Genomic DNA, 18055 nt, shown 5'->3' on the forward strand with positions numbered 1-18055 from the left:
GGTCAAATTGAATTATGTTTCTGTCATGACCAAGAGTCCTGACTATTACAACATTCATAAAAATATTGGGCATTGAATGAATTAAATGAGTGAGTGAGTGAATAAGTAAAGCCTGCCAAGACAACTCAGTAACTCCTTCTAGGAGACTTTCAGAGTTCTCTCTGAAAAATGCACGCAATCCACGAGCACAGAGACAAGCATCCCACACCCAACTTTGCAAACCACAGGGCTGAAACTCAGAATGGTGGCATGCTTCTCAGTATTACTCTATGCAAACAAGCCAACCCCAGCACCTAGCTCAGATACCAACACGGGGACCAGGCTGGTGAAGCTGGTCTGACTTTCAATGGCCCCTGGGGACCCCACCAGGAGGAGAGCAGAGATGTCCTCATCAGCCCTGAGCTCGTCCATTGCTGAACTCCTAATCCAACCGCGGCCAGCTCTGGCTGCCATTCCCATACCACATGGCCCTGCTCCTGGTGGGTGTTCAGTATGGGAGGAGAGTAGGAAGATGGATAGGTTTTACCTGCATCCTCTGGGGGTATCACCTTGCAATAGGTTAGGTCAGGGAAGGGGGGGTGCAACAGGAAGCAGCATGGAAGAGATGTCTAATTATTTCCCTGTGAGTCACCCCATAGCAGAGCCCTAGAACAGAGATGAGGGCTGGCCTAGATGTCCCCTCAGATGACTCAGGAAGCAGGTGACTTCTTCAGAGCTTGTGCTCACCTGGTAAAGTGTGACAGAGGGAAGTGCTTCGCTGCCTAGGCAGGGACACTGGCTGAGCCAAAAGTCCCCCTGAAGGCCAGCTCAGGCCTGTGGGGTCATCCTGATGGGGGGACTGGAAGGTGGACAAGGGAGGGTGTGGCAAGAGGCAGGGAAAAGAGTACAGTCCCCTGCTCCTTTCCAGGAACGAGAGGGTCCTGGGATATGGTGTCCCTGGGAACAGACTTATGAATGAAGTGCTGGTGGGAAAAGAGCTACTGCCCTCCCGCCCAACCTCCAAGACAACTCTCCCACAGGGATGGGGTGGCAGGGACAGGGCCCAGGGCCCTCCCAGGAGGGACAGTCAGAGGCAGGGAGATCCACATGGGAGTGCCATCCAAGTCCCATGAGGGGCCCACCCCAAAAGACCCCTCCTTTCCCACCCCCAGCCCCAGCCCCAGCCAGTCCTTCTGGGTGGCTGCCTCCTAAGGCACCCGCTGCATTCAAAGTCTGCCCTACTTCCTCCTATCTGGGCTCCTTGTTCCTGAGCCCCTCAGCTCCACCAGGCCTTCTGCTAATGACCAAGAGCCTTGCCAACCCTGTTTCAGCACCAGTCCATTTCCTCGCTGCCCCTTGACACAGCCACACCTCAGTCTCACAGCCACGCTGTCTTACAACACCAGTGCAGCTTAATCAGATGCTGACTCCAGAGGTGTCGGGCACTCCATGGCCCCCACTGAGACGCAGAACAGCTGCGCCTGCAGGCAAAGTGACATCAAGGCCTCGACACTTTTCCTACATGCTTCCTCTCTCCCTTTACCAACTCTAAGCTCTTACCTTCATGGTGGGAGGTGCAGTGAGAGGAGGGGACAGCGGCCGCTCTGGGAGGGTCACATCCGAGCTGTTGGCCAGCTCCTGCTTCCTGTGAAGGGGTCAAAGAACAGAGAATTGGTGAGTGAGGGCCTGCCAACCACCTTCCACTCCCCTCCTCCAAGAGTGCTGAGCTCAGGGGCACAGTCTAACAAGCAATGCAGAAAACAAGGAGTGCATTTTCTTTGCTGGGATATTCTAAACCCTAAAGCACCGCTATGCCAAGTGCAGGCCCTGGACCGCCAGCATCAGCATCACCTGGGAAATGCCAGAAACGCAAATTCTCAGGTGCACACAAGGACCTCCGGTAACGGGGTCCAGGCATCTGTCTTTTAGCAAGTTCTCCAGGTAATTCTGACGCATGCTAAAGTTTGAGAACCACTGGTCAAAACACATACAGGTCACAGGACTGAGGCTGGGGAGGGAAAAGAAGGGCAGAAGGGGTTATCATTTGGGATTCATCCTCCCTGGAACCCCTTTGCCCCTACACACACACACACACACACACGCACTCACACACACACATATACACGCACGCATACACGCACACACACCCCCCAAGGCCTTGGCCAGAGAGCGGCCCTTGGGAGGATGAGGTTACTTGTATGTATGTAAGCTGCAGGTAAAACTTATTTTAGGCCATTGCCGGCTAGGACAGTGGCGAGGCAGCTAAACAGAGTTGTGTCACCATGACAACACGATTGCGACAAGTTTGCTGCTCTCACACACGCCCCACTTTCCATCTGGCCCTTGCTGGTAACCAGGCTGTTTGCATTCCCATCACCAGGCAGAATGTTTGGGGTGAGATAAGTCTTCTCGGCAATGGTTATGCAACAGGGCCAGCCGCGTAAAACCTGGGGGAATCCCTGGACAAGGGACTCTGGTGTCCGGGCCTCGTCCTGGCTATATCCCAAGGGAGAAGGAGAGGCAAGGATAATGACATTAAGAGCCTAAGAAGAGCGATCTGGGCCATCGAAGCCCCCAACTTTGTAGCTCTCTCCTTCTCCAGAGCTCCCCCCAAAGCCAAGAGAGTCAGACCTACACGTGCATCCATACTTAAATGACTAAAGGATCCCACTGCCACCTCGAGAAAATGCTTTTGTACCCCTGACCAGTCCATGTCCTGCCATCTGGGACAACGGCTCCAATCCCAAGCCTTCTTCATAGGAGAAGCCCACCCCTCCATGCAGAGCCCCAGACCTCCAGCTTTCAAAGGGGAGCCCTGGCCCTGGTGCCCAGACTCTAGTCCTGCTCCCCTCAGCCCACAGGGCATCAGCCCCTTTCCAGTCATCTCAGAGAGAACAAGATCCAGGAAGAAAAAAGTGGAAGACAGGTGGAGACACAAACAGGGGAGACTGGCAGGGTTGAGGTTGATGGGGTCACACGGCTCCCTGGCCAAGCCAGATGGTTCAGGCAGCCTCCTTATATGGCCTCTGGCACCTGGAAGGCCCAAGAAACCAGGCCGGGCCCCGCAGAGCCCTGTCTACCCTGGCTCAATGACTCCTGTGTGCCCTGCAGCCTGCTGCACCTCACTGTCCTCTAAGCAGCCAGATAATGAGGCCACCTGAACATTTGGCTTGGCAGAGGAGCCATACGACCCCATCAGCCTCAACCCTGCCAGTCCCCCCGCCGTCTGCTCCTCCATCTCCCTTCCACTTCCTTTTCCCGGACTTGGTCTCTCTGTGATAGCTGGAGAGGGCCCTTCCCTCCTGATCCAGGGTGTAACCAGTCCAAGAACCAGCAGGGCCAGGACTCAGCACGTGCATGCAAACACACACCTACACTCACACGCAGAGGAACGGACCCAGCTCCTGCCACCTCTCAGCTGGAACCCCTAGCTTCCTCCTTCCATTTATGGCCTTGGACGTTACTGTCATGGAGTCCAGTACGGCTGCTCTGCCCCTCAGCACAGGCTGGCCTGCTCCTGCCTCTCTGCCCTCTTCTGGACAGCCAATGTTCCCTCTCACTGGGCTTGAGTCCTGAGGGCCATGATGGGAGAAGGGGAAGGGGGAAGGTGATAAATGATAGAGAGCTCCACCCTAAGGTGAGGATGACAGCAGCTCACCTGTGGGGCTCAGAGTCTGGGAGGGAAAAGCAAGCAGAGAGAGGAAGGAAGGCAAGCTCACCCCCACCCGAAGTCTCTAGCCTTTTGCCCTGAAGATGACAACAGAAGCCCTGGCTCTCCAGGAACACAAGCCCTAGAGGAGGACAGTGCTGGCAGGTTTTAGTATCACTGGCCAAGGGACGCTCCATATACACAGCCACGCTGTCCACTTCTCTCCACCAGCAGCAAGATGTCCAATTCCATGGGACCAGAGCAGACGTAATTATTGGCCAAGGCCCCTGAGCCCCCAGCAAAGGGCCCTAGCACCAATCCTCCCCTAGCTGAGCCCCTCTCCCCTGGGCAAGCTGTTTCCGCTGGAAGCTGGAATAAGCTCCTGGAACTAGTCTCCCAGGGAGTGGCGTAAACTATAAAGTGGCAGCTCAGGGCATCTTCCTGCCAGCAGGCATTTAAGAGTGACGCTTGGGAGCCTGGAAAGTGCGAGAGCAGGAATGAGCACCAGCGGCTTATTGGCCTTATGCTGACTCCAGGGCTCTGGCCAAGACTAAGGGGAGGGGACACCAGGACGTGCAGAAGGCATGGTTGCTGCCCTCAAAAAGATCAGAACCCAGGGCACAAAAGACTGTTTGTCACAAATTGAAATCTACCCTGCCCTGGCATCCAGACGACCCAAGTGGCACCTCAGGGGAGACGGGGCCACACTGCACCATCCGGGCTCTAGCCTCCAGCCCTCCCTCCTAGGAGCCAATGGCACATATTTAAGAGCAAACTACCCAAGTTCCAGGTTCTAGCCTTGACCTTGTAATTGAAAGAACAAAAACAAGGAGGATCAAAGCAATTGCTTCCGCCTCACCAACCCTGCTCGGATCAGCTGTGCTCAACCTTGTCCTGCCCCAGCCCTCACCACCAATGACATTTACACGTGAGCCACACTCCCAAGGACGGCCAGGCCCAGCCGGGCCAGCCACCAGCTGGTGCTGAGATAAGGCACAGTCAGAGTTACAGTCCTCTCTCCCCCACTCCGCAAGCATCTCAAACATGAGTAGGTGAAAGTGACATGATCTATCAAGGGATAACCTTGAATCTGCTCTCATTTATTATAAGCAAATGGTAAATCATTAGCAAACGTTGACCACTTTATTCCTATTTGTAATAACTTTCTTGTAACCCACAATGATCTGCACATGTGTCATGGCACTGAGATTGAAAACTGCCCCTCCAACGAAGCCAGCCAAATATTGTAAGGATGCAGGGCCCCAGACCCACACAGGGATACACAGGAACCCACGAGAGGACGTGACGGTGATGGAGGCAGCAAGGAAAGGAGAGAAGGGGGGAGGAGGCAGAGAAGGTACAGGAGGGGAGGAGGAAGACTGTACATTCAGCTAAATGAGAAGGGTGGCCACTTACATGAAATATCTAGAATAAGCAAATGTACAGAGATCAGACTCAGAAGCTCAGTTAATGGTGACGGAAACATTTAGAAACTGAAAATGGTGATGATTACGCGATATGATGAATGGAATCGATGTCACTGAATTGCACATGTACAAAATGTGGAAATAGCAAATGTTTTGTTATATGGATACTTGCGGCACAATTAAGCGCTTGCCTACTAACTAAAAGATTGGAGGTCGAGTCCACCCACAGGTGCCTTGGAAGAAAGGCCTGACGATTGACTTCCAAAAAATCAGCCACTGAAAACCCTATGGAACAGTTCTACTCTGACACACACAGGGTCGCCATGAGTCGGAGTCAACTGGCTGGCAATGGTTCTAGGTTCTGGTTGTTGTTGTTAGTTATTGCTGGTTGCCTTCTAGTCCATCCTGACTCCTGGCGATCCCCTGAGTTACCACAATTAAAAAAAGAGAGAGAGGGGTGACAAGACCAGGTGTGAACGGGCAGGTGAGCAGAGCCTCCTCCAGGCCTGAGGGGAGTCGTGGAGGTGCTGCCAATCAGCATCTCTGCTGCCTCTCAGCCCCAGCGCCATGCTGGTTCTCTACTCCCAGAAACCTGGGAGATCCTGGGGCAGATGAGAGGGCTCTGGGAGGCCCAGAGAGGTCCTAGCAGGCTTTATTGAGATGCAGATCTCAGTAGGAAATGATCAAAGGGGCCGAGAGTGGAAGTTGAGAAACCAAAGGGGATGATTCACCCAGATGCTGCTGTTCACAGGGACCTGGGGAAGGCCTCTATTATAGCACCCAGACCCCCAGCTCCTCACCTCCACCCCAGATGGCTCCACCCCAGACCATCTGAGGTCATATGCAGCCACCATCTCTCCAACATTGCTATGGAACGTGCCCTACACTAGGAATCAAGAGATTCCTGGATTCCACCTTGGCTCTGCCTGCTACCTGGCTGTGTGACCTTGGTTAAGTTACCTCTTCTTTCTGTGTTTCGGTTCCTTCTGCAAAGATGGGGGCAATCATATTCTGAGGAATTAAAAGTAATGGTTGGGAAATAAACATCAAGTCTCATACAAGCGTAGACCATTATTATCATTAATTGTTATTATAACTATTATAAAATAGTGATCTGGTCTCCAAGTGGGGAGAGAGAAGCAAGAGTCTAGGGCTGTGTCAGTGTCTTTGAAAACATTTCCGGCATCTCAAATAAGCATTGGAGCCCTAGTGGCACAGTGGTTAAGAACGTGGCTGTTAACTAAAAGGTCAGCAGTTCCAATCCACCAGCCGCTCCTTAGAAACCCTATGGAGCAGTTCTACTCTGACCTACAGGGTCGCTATGAGTCAGAATCGACTCTACAGCATCAGGTTTGGTTTGGTTTGGTTTGGTTTTTGATCAGCAGATGGCCCTGGGGACAGGTTTGAGGTCTCCCAAACCTTCAGACTCTCCTTTTCTGCATCTCCCCACACCGGGCTCAGCTCCGCTTTCCCTCTTGCTTTCCCTAATAGCCAAGCTAGAGAGATACAGACTGCTAACCGCTGCAAAAAGCTTCACCAGCAAACCAAACCAAAAGGAAAAAGAAACGTATTCCTAACAGCCGAAAGTGGAAACAACCCAAACGTCATCAACGGACAAATGGAGAAACAAAACGTGGTATATCCATACAATGGACTATCATTCAGTCATGAAAAGGAATGAAGTACTAATGTGTGCTATAACATGGATAAACCTTGAAAACACTGTGTTAAAAGAGGCCAATCACAAAAGACCACATATTGTATGACTCCATTTATGTGAAATGTCCAGAACAGACAAGTCCAGAGGCAGGAAGTAGACTGGTGGTTGCCAGGAATGGAGGAGGGGAAAATGGGAAGTGACTGCTAGCGGGTATAGGGTTTCTTTTAGGGGTGATGAGAATGTTCTGGAAATAGCGCTGATGGGTGCACAGCTTTGTGAATGTACTAAAAATCACGGAGTGATACACTTTAAAACGGTGAATTTTATGGTATGTGAGTTACATCTTAATTTTAAGTGAAGGAACAGTAAGAGGGGGCTGCCTGCGAGTGCCCCCAAGACCCTGGGCTCGTGTGTTTGTTCATGGTTTGTGGCAACCAATGATGGATGTTTAGGATGCTGAATAGGGCTCCCTTACTACCTCCACCTGTTGAAAGCCTGCCTTTCCTCCCGATTCCCAGCAATCTTAAGTAGGTGCAATGTAGTCATTCATTTGCAGAGATTTTTAGAGTTCTAACTTTTCACATTTCCGTGCACTATGTTACTAACTAGACCATCCATTATAGACTAAAAGATAAAATAAAAAGCTTCAAGAGAAACCATCATAAGAAATGAACACAACAGAAGGAAAGGTGAGTTAGAAGCCAGGATTAGCTCTAGCCCTGACAAGCTTGACCCTCAAAGTATCTCTACTTTCCCCTCTGTAGAACAGGCAGACTAACTCCCAACTCCTGTTCCCTGGAAGCTGTACACGCTATGAGAGTTGTGCTTACTGCCTCAATACGACCAGAGTCCTGGAAAGTTTTACAGTGGCGGAGAATTCTGTGGTCACTGGGCAAGTTGGGCCAGAGGAGGGGACAAGCAGGGACTGGGAGGGGTGAGGGCCAAGGGTGCAAGCCTGGAGCCCACTGGCCATCTACAGAGACTCAGGCCCAGTGGCACAAGCACGCAGCCTTCACTCTAGAAGCCAGCAGTGTTGGGCATCCCTGTGGGTGGGAAATAGCACTTGAGAGGATCGGTCCATGCGTGGCAGGACAGCCTAGCAGAGGGCTAGAGTAGAAGGAGGGCCAGGCTCCGGCCTCAAGGCTGGCAGAGTGGAGGGGGGCAGTGTGGACGGTGGTTTAAAGCCCCTGGTGTCAACAGCCTGGATTTGAATTCCAGCTCCACCCGATTAGTTATATGATCCTGGTCAGGTTACATCAGCTCTCTGAGACTCAGCTTTCTCATCTGTAAAATGGTCTCAGAATACCTACCTCATTGGATGTTTTGAATAAGGCCTGTAAAACATTTAGCACAGTGCCTGGTGCACAGTCAAAACTCAATACATGGTAACCGTTGTTGTTACCAAGGCTCCAGTCGAATGACTGGAATAAGGAGTAGGCATGACAAGGGGCCAATACAGAAAGCCAATCAGAGGGCAGAGCGGGGGGCAGGGATGTCTTTGAACCTGGGGTAACTCAGATGTCCCATGTACTTTGGAGCCAGAGCCTAGGGGGCAGGGACAGGAGAATTGGGCTGCTGTGTGGGAGCAGCTAGGTCCTGGGTATGTGCACGTGGCTTAACTCTAAGCCCCAAGGGGACAGACAAGTAGGCGGGGGTGTTAATGTCCGTATTGTCTGTGCTGGGCCCGTGTGTCAGAGGAGAAGGAGAGCCCAGCAGAGGGCTGGGGGTGGGGGGTGGGGGACACCACATTCAGGTACCAGAGGCTTTGACAGGTGGAGTAAAGGGGGCTGTGTTCACCTGTTAGCACCTGGCAGTGTTGACTTTGGGGTCACATCCCATCCCAGTACACTCTCTAGGAGGATCGTGGAGACTTGGAGCACAACTCTGGACCTTCAAGGATTCCTTTTGCATTCCCCCAGGGAATCCAACAGCCTAATTATACAGACAAGAACACTGAGGCCAGAGACGAAGAAGTGCCCAAACCCCGCAGCACGCCTTTTCTCTCTTTCTTTCCAGAGAAGAGGCACAGCTTCCAAATCACCTCAACATGAGTCTGTTTGAAGGGAGCAGACCACATCTCCAGGGAAAGCCTCTCAGGAAGTACATCTGGATAACTGACAAACATTTATAAAGCACCTACTGGATGCCAGGGCCCTTGTGTGAGGGGAATGGAGGGGTAGGTACCAAAGGGTCTATAAACAAAAAAAAAAACCCGTTGCCATTGAGTCGATTCCTACTCATGACTACTCCATGTGTTATAGAGTAGAACTGCTCCATAGGGTTTTCTTGGCTGTGATCTTTACGGAAGCAGATCACCAGGTCTTTCTTCTGCAATGCTGCTAGGTGGGTTCAAACTGTCAACATTTAGCTTAGCACAAACCGTCTGCGCCACCCAGAAACCTAAAGCGGTTTATCTCTTCCCTTAAAGAGTGGACTGATGGCAGCGGCCTGGGCTGGGAGAGCTAGAGGCCCGGAGACGAGCAGACGGTATGCCAGGTGCAGGCTCTATCGAAGGCTGAGCTTTCAGCAATGTGATGTGGCCGCACATGGAGACTGCAGCTTCAGAGGACACTCTGATAGCCAAAAGATGCCCATCAACAGATGAGAGGATAAACAAAATGGGTCTGTACATACAATGGAATATTATCTAGTCATAAAGAAAAAAGAAATTCTGACATGTGCTATGACATGGATGAACCTTGAAAGCATTATGCCAAATGGAATAAATCAGACACAAAAGGATAAATATTTTATGATCTCACTTCTATGAAATATCTGGAATAGGCAAATGCATAGAGGTCAAAGTCTATTAGTGGTTACGAGGGGCTGGTGGCAGGGGGAAAGAGGGAGTTATTGCTTACGGGTACTGAGTCTCTGTTAAAACTAGAACCCGAACCCTCTGCCATCGAGTTGATTCCAACTCATAGTGACCCTATAAGACAGAGTTGAACTGCTCAATAGGGTTTCCAAGGAGCGGCTGGTGGATTCGAACTGATGACCTTTTGGTTAGCAGCTGAGCTCTTAATCACTGCGTCACTAGGCACCAACTCTCTGTTAATGGTGATGAAAAAGTCTGGAAACGGAAAATAGTGATGACTGTACAGCATGGTGAGTGTAAATAATGTCACCGAATTGTACGTGTAAAAAGGTTGAGATGGCAAACGTTTTGTTATGTATACCACAATTAAAAAAAAAAAACCAGGATATTGGTTTCTCTCTGCGTGTGCTGGCTGAGGATGGCACTGTCCTTCCTTGGAGGACCCTAAATCCTTAAACTGGACCGGGGTGAGAAGAAGGGGCAGGAGCCAAGAGGAGCAGGTCATGATGTGGAGAACCAGCAGTGGTCCCTACAGGGGTTCCTGGATGGGGTGATGAGCCTCCTCCTGCACCACATCTTAGAATCAATGGACCAACCTACGTACGTGGACAAATCACCACACCCCTGGGAAAAAAGGCCTGACTGAACTAACCACTTTTAGAACTGACTAACGCTTTTCAGTTTACACACGAGCAAATGGAGACTCCAAGGGGTCCGGTGTGGGCCTGAGACCCCAGAGCCAGAAAATGCAAGAGCTGGGCCTCAACCCAAGATCTCTGACTCTGATCCTATTGCTCTTTCCCATCCCAATGAGAAAGCCAGCTCTGCCTGGCCTGAGGGCCACAGCAGGACATGCAGGAAGGACACCGGCCAGCATCTTCTCTTTTCCTTAAAGCCCAAGTTCACAGGAGACCAAGGGTAGGCTGTGTGTCCTAGCGTGGGCTATGGCTTCGGTATTATTTACAAGTGCCTGAAAATATGATCCAAGCCGGAGAAGTAAAAATGCAAAAATCATCATAAGGCCTAGCACACACCCACGTGAAAGGCCCATTTGCCAAACAGCAATTGAAGGTTATGGGTTTAAAACAGACACCCAGAATAAAGGGCCATGGGGACACAGGGCAGAAAGGGCCAGGTTTCTGGAGACATCAGCTAAGGCTTCACATAGGAGGTGATGGCTGATCTAGGCCTAGAGGGAAAGGCCAGCATTTACCTGGGAGAAAAAAAGGGGAGCGGAAAAGCACAGAAGCAAAAGTGAACAGTACTATGGGTAGACCATCAGGTGTCCCTGGTGCAAAGGAAACACTTCCATGGCACACAGCAGGTCCTCAAAAAAGAAAGGCAAATACTAGCAGTCATTAAGGGCTCATCATGTACTGGGTATTGTTTCAAGTGATTCACTTACACTACCTCATTTAACACTCACAACAACACTTGGAAGCAAATATTATTAACCTCACTTTACAAAGTGGGAAACTAACAATCAGAGAGGTTAAGTAACTGGCTCAAGGTCACACAGCAGGAAAGTAGCACAGCAGGGCTTGGCTCTAGGCAGACTGGCTCCAGAGTCCACGATCTTGACCACTAAACTGCACTGCCTCTGAGGAGTAAAGCAGCCAGCTTGTGACAAGCTTCTATGTCACACCAAAACTGCTTGCCAAAGTGGAGTACTTGTACCACTGTGGCACCTCAGATGATTTGGAGTGATCGTCATTATAACAGTTATTTATAGATCTTTTAGAGTTGCCTTCTATTTGTGACAGGAGTCCCTCGGTGGCATAACCAAAAAGTTAGAAGTTTGAGTCCACCCAGAGGCATCTCGGGGGAAAGGCCTGGCAATCTGCTTCTGAAAAATCAGCATTGAAAACCCTAGGGAGCACAGTTCTACTCTTTGACAGACATGGGGTCGCCATGAGTCAGAATCTACTCCACGGCAGCTGATTTGGTTTTGGTTTGGTCTATTTGTGGCAGGCCACCTGGTTTTGCCTTTATCATTGTTTTGTGGGAGTAGCTTCTAAAAATAAGTTCATTAAAATTTTAAAAACTGAAACCAAAAGAGACCTGCATAAGTGGAAAAACATACCTTACTCATGGATAGGTAGACTCAACATTGTGAAAATGTCAATTCTACCCAAAGAGATCTACAGATACAATGCAATCCCGATCCAAATTCCAATGGCATTTTTTAATGAGATGGAGAAATATACCACCAACTTCATATGGAAAGGGAAGAGGCCCCAAATAAGTATAGCATTACTCAAGAAGAACAAAGTGGGAGGCCTCACACTACCTGATTTTAGAACCTATTATACCGCCAAGGTAGTAAAAACAGCCTGGTACTAGTACAACAACAGATACATAGACCAATGGAACAGAATTGAGACTCCAGACATAAATTCATCCACCTATGAGCTGATATGTGACAAAGGCCCAAAGTCTGTTAATTGGGGAAAAGACAGTCTCTTTAACAAATGGTGCTGGCATAACTGGATATCCATCTGCAAAAAAATGAAACAAGACCCATACCTCACACCATGCACAAAAACTAACTCAAAATGGATCAAAGACTTAAATATAAAATCAACAATGATAAAGATCATGGAAGAAAAAATAGGGACAACGCTAGGAGCCCTAATACATGACATAAACACACTATGAACCGTAAGTAACAATGCACAAGCACGAGAAGAGAGACCAGATAAATAGGAGCCCCTAAAAATCAAACACTTATGTTCATCAAAAGACTTCACCAAAAGAGGCAAAAGACAACCTACAGACTGGGAAAAAAATTTTGGCTACGACAAATCCCATCAGTATCTTATCTCTAAAATCTACAAGATACTGTAAAACCTCAACAACAAAAACACGAACAACCCAGTGAAAAAATGGGCAAAGGATATGAACAGGCACTTCACCAAAGAAGATATTCAGGCGGCTAACAGACACATGAAGAAATGCTCACGATCATTGGCCATTAGAGAAATGCAGATCAAAACTACAATGAGGTATCATCTCACCCCAACAAGGCTAGCATTAATCCAAAAAACACAAAATAATAAATGCTGGAGAGGTTGTGGAGAGACTGGAACACTTATACACTGTTGGTGGGAATGTAAAATGGTACAACCACTTTGGAAATCGATTTGGCGCTTCCTTAAAAAGCTAAAAATAGAAGTACCATACGATCCAGCCACCCTGCTCCTTGGAATATATCCTAGAGAAATAAGAGCCATCAAACGAATAGATATTTGCACACCCATGCCCAATGTAGCACTGTTCACAATATCAAAAAGATGTAAACAACCTAGCTGCCCATCAACAGATGAATGGATAAACAAATTACGGTATATCCACACAATGGAATACTATGCAATGATAAAGAACAATGATGAAGCCGTGGAACATCTTATAACATGGAGGAAGCTGGAGCTCATTACGCTAAGTGAATTTAGTCAGTCACAGAAGCACAAATACTGTATAAGACCACTATTATAAGAACTCAAGAAAAGGTTTAAACACAGAAGAAAACATTCTTTGATGGTTACAAGGGTGGGGAGGGAGTGTGAGGGTTACTTACTAACTAGATAGCAGGTAAGAATTATCTTAGGTGAAGCGAAGGACAGCACACACAACAGGGGAAGTCAGGACAACTGGACTAAACCAAAGCTAAAAAGTCTCCTGAATACAATCAAACACTTTGAGGAACAGAGTAACAGGGTTAGGAATCTGGGGGCATCTAGGTCAATCGGCAGAACAAAACTTATTAAGAAAATGTTCTGCATCCTACTTTGGTGAGTGGCGTCTGGGGTCTTAAAAGCTTACAAACGGCCATCTAAGATGCATCAATTGGTCCCAACCACCTGGAGTAAAGGAGAATGAAGAACATCAAAGGCACAAGGAAAGTAGTAGCCCAAGAGACAGAAAGGGCCACAGAAACCAGAAACTTCATCAGCCTGAGACCAGAAGAACTAGATGGTGCCTGGCTACCACCAATGACCGCCTTGACAGGGAACTCAACAGAAAGTCCCTGATGGAGCAGGAGAAAGGTGGGGTGCAGAACTCAAATTCTAGTAAGAAGACGAGACTTAATAGTCTGACTGAGACTGGAGGTACCCTGGAAAGCATGGCCCCTGGATTCTCTATCAGCCCAGAACTAAAACAATTTCCGAGGCCAACTCTTCAGGCAGGGATCGGACTGGACTGTGGGACATAAAGTGATACTCATGAAGAGTGTGCCTCTTAGCTCAAGTAGACACAAGAGACTATAAACAGGCAGCTTCTGTCCAGAGGTGAGATGGGAAGGCGGAGAGGGTTAGGAGCTGGTTGAATGGACATGGTGGAAAGGAGGAGTGTGCTGTCACAGTATGGGGAGAGCAATCAGAGTCACATAACTATGTCTAAATTTTTGTATGGGAAAAAATAAAAAAAAATTTTAAAACTGAGCCAGTTAATAGAAAATACTAAGTTACTAATACAGGTGGCACACAGACAGGACAGAAAGAGTGAAGGCAGTTTGAGGACGGCTGAAGTTTGGAAAACAGGCACTGAGAAATCTGAACTCTGCCTCATCAGCAAAGGGGAGTGGCAGGTCTTGAGGCCAGAGCACCAGTGCTCTGCAGAGCTTTGTGTGAGGACTCCAGAACAAAGAGGTCAGATTCATAACACGTTTCTGAGGCAAAATTAACAGGACTCAGTGACTAACAGCAAATCAAGAAGGAAGAGAGAACTCAAAACCACAAAAAGACTCAGGCTTCAGAGAAGAGAACTGAGTGATTGATGCTTCAACCATGACACAGACTGAGGAGGAGAATGGGGTTTGCAAGAGGCAGATGATAAAATGTTCATTCTGGACAGGTGGCAAGGCAGGTGCCCCGGGGACACCCAGGTGGGATGAGAAAAGATTGAAGCCTAAATAGAGAGACAGGTGTAACAAGAACAGAGGTGGAGGCCACGGGAGTGGAGGAGAACCCCAAGCAGAACCCCTGTTACCATGGACGTGACTCCGACTCATGGTGACCTGATGTGTGTCAGAATAGAAATGTACCACATAGGGGTTTCAAAGGATGATTTTTCCAAAGTAGATCGCCAGGCCTTCCTTCCGAGGGAGGGTAGACTTGAACCTCCAACCTTTCAACTGCACCACCCAGGAATTCCCCAGGGAGAATATGTAGAGCTAAAAACCAAAAAGGAACAGGGTCCTTCTAATGGGGCAGGAAAGCAAAGGTGAGGGGAGAAGAGCCGAGCAGGAAGGAATGGAGTATGGAAGCCAAGGGAGGACAGGCCCAGAAGCCAGCAGTGGTCCAGTCAACTCATCATACAAGAGGCTGCATTTCCCAAACGCTGAAGAAATCACTAAACCTATGCACTGCCACCATCTAACCCTTAAAACGCTCTGCACCATTTGCAAACTGCAGACTAAGCGGCTTCTCTCATGTGGTCAGTGGTTCTGCTTGGCACTACATGGCCTTAGATGAGGGAGCTACATCATGGTCAAATCAAAGGCAGCCAGCTCACAAGGTCGCAGCTTCAGAAAGCTTCAGAATCAAAATCACAAAACCACGGTGTCACTGAGTCTTAGAATATTAGCACTTTAACAGCCTGTTCGTATTTCTTAACCAGGATGGTGAGTGCGTGTGTGCTTGTTTTATTATTCATTTGGTTTGTACGTATGACATACATCACAATAAGAAATAATTTTCAAGTAGTGATAAATATGTTCTCTCACCTCCCTTAGGAGATGATATAGAGCTAGAGATGAGTCCCTGGGTGATGCAAACAGTTAAGCGCTCAGCTGCTAACCAACAGTTTGGAGATTCGAGTCCACCCAGAGAAGCCTCTAAAGAAAGGTCTGCTGATCTATTTCCAAACACTCAGCCATTGAAAATCCTATGGAAAACAGTTCTACTCTAACACACATGGGGTCACTAGGAGTCAGAGTTGACTTGAGGGCAACTAGTTTTGGAGATCGAGACATTATTAAGCCTATTGGGACTTCCAAGATGAACACGTCAGACTGACCATATGCATTTATTTCACTTCTTCTGAAAACCTTTAAAATAATAGTTTTTTGTTTGTTTGTTTGTTTGTTTGTTTTAAGGGAGAAGAAGTGTGAACTGACAAGAAAAAATATAATGGGAGAGAAAAATTCAGCATACAAGAAAGTGCAGGTGTTTGAAAGATGGGAATGATGCAGGATGGTAACTGCCTTGGCAGAGTGGTGGAAGCTACAACCTAAGTGTCCACATAGAAGGAGTGGTGAAGAGTGAATGCTTCATCCTATAGAGCCCAAGAAGGCTCCAGGCCCCTGAACCTGAGATGCAGGACCAGAAATGAAGAGAGTGTTTGATAGTTGAGGCAATGAGCCTTTGGATGCCCCACCCCTCCCGAGGTCACTGCCCCACCAGCCAGATGATTCTCCCTACCCTCACCAGGAGACCAGAGACTTATCCTCCAAAGAAACTGAACTGCAGATGACTAGGACTTGGCTTATTGAGAGAAACGGAACATTTGCTGAGAAAAAATAACATCCGGGCTCCTCCAATGGAAAGGGCAGTTTGCTCTCTGATCAAGGAAGTCCCCTGCCTGCAAGCCCCCAGGTAGCAAGCCAGCCCATTTACAAAGAGCTTCCGATCCACTTACTGGTGCCTCACTCTTTGGCACAGAGAAAACCAAGGATGATCAGACGATTGAGGTAAGTTTCTAACATGAGGAAGCGACACCAAAATACAAAAGAGAAAACTAAAAGAAACAGACAAGGAGGCGGGTCCCAGATGGCGGAGTAGTCAGACACTTCCAGTGGACTCTCTTACAACAAAGACCTGGAAATTATATATGGCAATCTGGGAGCCGGAAATTATATATGGCAATCTGGGAGCCGGAAATTATATATGGCAATCTGGGAGCCCTGAACATCAAATGCAGAGTTGAGGAACCAGACTGAGTGGCAGGGGAAGGGACAGACGGTTCGGAAGCAGCGAGGAGTTGCCAGACCTGACCCAGTGAGAGCCTGAGCCCTTCAGGCCTGATCACCTTGGGGGAGAGCAGTGATGCAGGCAAGCAACGCGGCTCAGGAGGCACGTTTTCTGCACTGGGAGAGACCCAGTGCCAGAGAGTCTACACAGCCAGCCAGAACCAGTGAGAAGCAGCCCTCGATGAACAAAAAATAAGTATTTGCATATGGCCTAACACATGGATCAAAAACACCCCCCTTAGGGAAAAACCTCTTTCCCATTTTCCTCCCCACTCCCTGCTCTGCACTAGGTCCCGGACAAGCTTCAGCAATTGCCGAGTCCCCTGGGCTGAAAGGATCCATCACACACCCAGAAACATTCTCCCTGCCTGGCAGAGTGAACAAATTAACAAATAGAGGAAAAAAAAAATTACCGGATCCCCTAAGCCAGGAACCCAGGGTAGGCACAGCTCCTTTGCCTAGGCACAGGCATAAGGCATCCACGGACATTGAGTGCCTTTCCCCCTGCACAGACTTGTGTGGGCCCATTTCAACAGCGTAGGCCCTCATTACTGCAGTACAACAGGGTATGTACCTGAAGTCTAACTTCAACTGTTTCAGCTGTGAAGTGGCAGGTTCTTGACATTTGACACTGCTCTATCCATTAAGCAGGTTCTTCACCTACCCACATCAGGGGACTGAGGACTGGTAGCTCCACCCATGCCACCTAGCCACCTGCGATAGGGGCTCATAAATAAGAGGTGCCCCCCAGTCCTTACAGCCAACAGCATTAGGTGCTCATAGTCCAGCTGCAAAACTCACTCACCTACCTGCTCTAGGGAACAGGGACACGCCTTCCTCCTGGACACTAGAGGGTGGTCGTCAACCCCCTGCCTTGCTCAGAGTGTGTCCCCCTGCTGCAGCCAGATGCATGTGCCTACACCAATCACCCATGCCTGTCTAGGGTTGTAAGTGAGAGCCTACACCACAGACTTGGTGGCTATCTACCTGGGCAACGGAGCTGAATCCATACAGGAGGAGCAGGCGGACTCCTAAGCTCACATACCAAGTAACAGATCTAACCACCTGGTGACAGGACATTAGAGCTTCAAAGGTGTCAATAATCAAACTAGCTCATACGAGCAGCCTATCTGGCATATCAAAACAAAACAAGAAGCTAGGACACAGTAAGCAAACATAAAATAAATAAATGTAACCTATTGATGCCTCAGAGACAACAGTCAACATCAAATCACATAAAGAGGCAATCTATGATGACTTCAGCAAGCTCCCAAAATAAAGAATCTAGAAATTTACCAGAGGAGGAAAATTTCTTGGAATTACTGGAAGCAGAATACAAAAGATTAATATGCAGAAATCTTCAAGAAACTAGAAAGGAAATTAAGCAAAATGAAGAACATGCAATAGAGGAAATTAAAAGATTAGAGAAGAGCATAATGACAACTCCAACAGGCTACAAGAATCCATAGAGAGACAGCAATCAGAAATCCAGAAGATTAACAATAGAATTTCAGAATTAGACAACTCAATAGAAAGTCATAGGAGCAGAATT

At 48.5% G+C, this 18055-nt stretch overlaps 1 long non-coding RNA gene across 1 annotated transcript in view; it reads right to left on the minus strand.

Annotated features, from left to right (window-relative positions):
- Positions 1-1228: 1228 nt before the first annotated feature.
- Positions 1229-18055, minus strand: part of LOC111820508 (uncharacterized) — a 102854-nt gene continuing 86027 nt past the window's right edge. The window contains exon 3 of the long non-coding RNA XR_002824064.1: positions 1229-1624. This is a non-coding gene — a long non-coding RNA (uncharacterized LOC111820508). The remainder of the gene's footprint in view (positions 1625-18055) is intronic.

This window comes from Trichechus manatus, unplaced genomic scaffold, assembly GCF_000243295.1.
Source record: "Trichechus manatus latirostris isolate Lorelei unplaced genomic scaffold, TriManLat1.0 scaffold00040, whole genome shotgun sequence".
In the NCBI taxonomy this organism is placed as follows: domain Eukaryota; kingdom Metazoa; phylum Chordata; class Mammalia; order Sirenia; family Trichechidae; genus Trichechus; species Trichechus manatus.